This window comes from Paramormyrops kingsleyae, chromosome 14 (genome assembly GCF_048594095.1).
Source record: "Paramormyrops kingsleyae isolate MSU_618 chromosome 14, PKINGS_0.4, whole genome shotgun sequence".
NCBI lineage: Eukaryota > Metazoa > Chordata > Actinopteri > Osteoglossiformes > Mormyridae > Paramormyrops > Paramormyrops kingsleyae.
This window is the reverse complement of record NC_132810.1, coordinates 22,278,128-22,282,911: the sequence shown is the minus strand read 5'-3', so window position 1 is coordinate 22,282,911 and position 4,784 is coordinate 22,278,128.

Below are 4,784 nucleotides of genomic sequence, written 5' to 3'. Positions count from 1 at the left end.
CATAGGCGATGGAGAGGTTTTGAAGGAGATGACATAAGACATCATTTTAATGTGGAATTTGTGTATGACACCATGCTTGCTGTGAGAGTATGCATACAGTGCCAGCTGTTGTGTGTGTTTCCAGACTCAACAAACAGCAGAATTCTATATTGAAATATGCGAAAGATATATTGTGCACAATGAACCATCTTGCTAAAACTTCAAGATGACATTTCTGATAAAACGTTTTATGCCCTTTCTAAAAATTTCGTGATATATATCCACTCAAAAGTTTAACACGTATAAGTGACAATCAAGAAAAATGACAGCATCCAAACTTGATCAGTTAAGTCCCAGTTATTTTATATATGCTATAGCTGACAAAGTTATTTTCCAGCAGCATATTACCTATTGATTATGGGACATTTGACCTAGAAGAGACCCTTTTATGCAGGAAAGTACAACTTGTATCATGAGAGGTTTTTTGCAGGATAGTAATGTACGCATTGTATTAACTCGTGCCTTTCTGTAGGTCTAGCTCATGCCAGCAAAATGTAGGTGCATAATTATGGAACGATTGGTGACTTAAAGGTTCTCAGGTCTATTCCTTGCTGTATTGCTTACATGTGCTCATTTCTGTTTGTTGGGAACGTACTGTAAATATTAAAATTGTTGTTTAATGCTCCTTCAATACTCAAAAGTTCATTGTCTGCCATATTTTTATTTTCTGCCATATGATTTACGATCAAATCAGTCAACTGACTAAAGCTGATGATCACATAAATGTCCAGACTAACAAAATAAACTGTACTTTGAGGTATGAAAATGTGGGCCTTTATTACATTGTATGAAGATAATGAAAGAAAAAACATGCATATTTGATTAGGTGGTTTAGTGAGTAAGTATCGCCTCACTCCTTTAGTGATGAGAGTTAATACTGCCTTTACTCTGCTAGGGGGCATTTCCCAGTGTGTCAGGTCAGGTGAGGCTGGGGGGTTTACACTGGTACAGCGTGGTTTCGCACCCACCAGCGACGAAACACCTTGGGATTCCGGCTGGCGACCCCCCCAGGCTGACACTCGGCCCAGTTCCACCCTCCGGAAATGGCCGTTTCTTTGCCACAGCCAGGTTTTACGTGGGCGTTCACTTGGCCTGGGCCAGCCGCTCTGGTCCTCAGCGGTGAGGATACTGTGAGCCGGGTCACCCTCAGGGAAAGGCGCCACATGGCCGTAGTGCCATAACTGAAGCTCCCTCACAATGCAGGTAATAAGCCTCATTCGGGACTCCTGTAGTAACCGCTCGTTCAACACAAAGTCAAACCAGCAGCATGCAAAGATTCTTAAAAGAGACACGGTACCAAAGGAGTCCAGTCTTCGTCTCAGCTCACTGGATAGTGTCCATGTCTCACAGTCATACAGCAAAACAGGGAGCACCAGGACTCTATAGACTCCAAAGACATAGACCTTCGTCCTCCTACATAACGGGAGCTCCACACACCCGTTTCCAGTGACCTCATGACCCCCCATTCTCTTCCAATCCGTTTTCTGACGTCATAGGAAGAGTCACCAAAGACATTACTGTCGCTGTCGAGGTAAGTGAATCTCAACGAGGTCGACATCTCAGTTTTGATCCAGGATACTCACAAATCCAGACACTTGGACTCCTCGCTAAGTCTCTCGAGGGCCCCGATCAGAGACTCCATAGACTCGAAGATCACAGTATCATCAGCAAAGTCAACATCAGTGAATCTTTCCACACCAACAGATGCCGCACAGCTGCTGGATCCTACGACGCTGCTCAACACCCAGTCTATGCAAGCATTGAATAGAGTAGGAGCAAGACCACACCCCTGATGAACCACAGTGTTACATGGATTTTATTCTGTCTTTCTGGGTATTTTATTTGTTTACTGTGTACAATTTACAATCAGTTTGCATTATATGGACTGCCTTTGCACCTTGTCTGTTTGACACTATGTGTATGTTCATCTCTGTTCTTGCTGCTGTATGCAACAGAATTTCCCCCTGGGATCAATAAAATCAATCTTAATTTTAATCCAGGTACTCTGGATTCTCTCCACATTCAGTTAGGAAAAACGGTGCCTCTAAATAGTGAGTGATCGAGCATGCGCGTATGGTTGTGTGAACCTTTCAATGGACTGGCATCCTGTCCAGGGTACACTGCTGTGTCCTTTGCTTGCTTGGATAGGCTCCTGGGCTGCCATTGCCCTGTACTGGGTAAATGGCTAGAAGATGGATGTTTTGATTACAAAAAAGTGAAAATCATGAATCATAACATCTTACATACAAAAGGCCATCAGTGAAGCACTGATACCTGAAAGCCAGGCATCTATGTAAATGCCATTCATACACTTTCATAAAAATCTAATTCTAATGGGGATCCTTCCTTTACTGTATGCCAGTTGCACCCATTTATATCCCGACCAACATGTCATTTCCTGAATTACATCAGACATTTTCTGACTGGGTAACTACAGTTTTTAATGCTGTCTGATTGGTTAAATCTTGTGATTGGTGGTGTGATCTGTTTTCAAGACGGGATGGTGTAGCCTTGTTTTCCCACAAAAGGGAGATACAAAATTCTTTTAAAAAGTCACGAATTAAATAAACTGAAAATATTATATATGTATATATATTAATAATACACACACACATGTATGTGTGTCTGTGTATATATATAAAATATAGTTCACATTTCTAATAATAGCCACCTGGGAAAAATTTATACAAGGAAGTATTCAACTGCAATTGTTGGAGTTCCCACTTCTTATCGACTGATCTGTTGTTTGGGCAAATTATTAGTGCTAAAGTCATCTGCACGAAACTATTATTGGTGTACACCCCCTCATCCCAGTTTTGAACTCCAATCAAGTGCGTGCAACATTATACTCTCTCATTTCCAAGAGATGAGCGACTGAGAGTGACCCTACCTAACCTTAGGATACATGCACCGCTAATTTTTTGTGCAGCTGTGCTGATGCCAAAGATACATGCAGCCGGTGTTGTTTTCAACGACTTAACGGGCTTAGAGATTGGTGCTTCTCGTTTTCAGACGTAGCGCCTTCGTCAGGAGGAAGTTGGAAACTGCGAGCCTGACACTCCGGAACTGTTTGCTGAGCTGTGTTTGAAACAGATCCAGCTTTTGGAAGAAAACAACAGCAATATCCAACTAAGACACTAAACCGTTTGTCGGGGTTTACAAAGCATAGCTTCAACTTCCCCATAAATAATTTTGTTAATTAAATTGAATGTAGTAAATATGTAGAATATTTTAGTCCTGTTGTCTTCAGTTTAGCATAAAATTTTTTATTATTATTATTTATTTATCTGATTACACCTTCATGACTGTAAGCCCAGATCCTATTTGGAATTCCGTTTGGAAATCCTTCATGCGTTTTGCAATACCTAAAAATGTCAGCAGCCAACTAAGGTTAGTAGAGATCCACTGAAAATATGGAGCAGAATGCTTAAGACAAAAGACAGTTAACTATGGCTGTCTAATACTGTAAAGGCAGCCTTCTGCATGGGCGCTAAGAGCTGCAGGTTTGGCATTCTTGCTTTGCTATGTTCCTACCTTGAGGCAATGGAAAGAACAGCACATGGCTTTCTGTGGCCTGGGGGGTTGGACCAATGACAGAGAATCTCCCAGAAGATACCCAGTTTGACCCTAGAAGATATGGAACTGAGTAGGGGAATAGAAGACACTGCCTCAGGCTTGCCATCGTCCAGGTCTTCACACTAAAGGAATCTCTCCCACAAACAAGATCCCCCATGCCCCTTTGCCGCAAGGCAGGAGAGAAATGCATGTAAAAAATGCTGCAGCCTTCACTCTTTTTCCTCTTTTTCCACTGTATATGTGATCTATCAAAATGGAACTCATTGATCTTATGCCTGTAGTGATGCTGTTGATTTAGGCATGAATTTCCAGTAGAATTGTACATTCATGAAGAGTGACAATGGTGTTTCACTGGTTTGAAAACAAACACAAATTAATTATGATCACACGCCAGGACACAAGCTTGTGTAATACTTAAGGACATGGATTAATTCCAAGGTTGTTAGTTTGTGTCCCAAGAGGAGGCCATTTGTAAGTACCTCCTTGAACCGAATTACTACGGTAAAAACATCCAGCTGTACGAAATCACTACGCTAAGAAAGTTGACCAAAGGAACATAACCACTGTTCGAGAATATTTTTAAACCTCCTGTTACAGGGAGATTCAGAAACAACGTGAAGAAAATGAATGAAGAAAATGAATAAAGAAAAACTGAAATAAAATAAACATCTATAGGAATTTTAATTCCCATGCTAAATGAACACCTTTCTCTAGATTTTTTTTTTTTTTTTTATCTGTGTACGTAAGTGGAACAGCTAAAACCAAACATCCTGGTGGGGAGGCTGCCCTTATCAGACGGGAAACACTCCTTCGCAGACACATCCTCTTTACAGGAATCACGACTAAACCATTCTCCCGAAAAATGCAGGAAGAGTCTGTCAGGGACCAGGATTTGTCAACGGCCCAGAATTCTATTTAATCGTAACCAGCTAACAACCATGATTTAACGTCTGTTTTTTTTTCTGCCCAAAGATTATGACAGCCTGTGTTGGCAAGATAGGGTGGAGGCCTTAGAGAGCTTTTGGAAAATACCTTAAGATTTGGCAGAGATGGTGTATGGAAGGTGCGGGAGTGGCATAGGCTAGCGGGCAAAGCTGGATGGAAATGCAGTAAGGACTGGGGAGTGGCAAGAAATTTGGAGGGCTAAGATAGCCTCCTGCTTTTGCAGG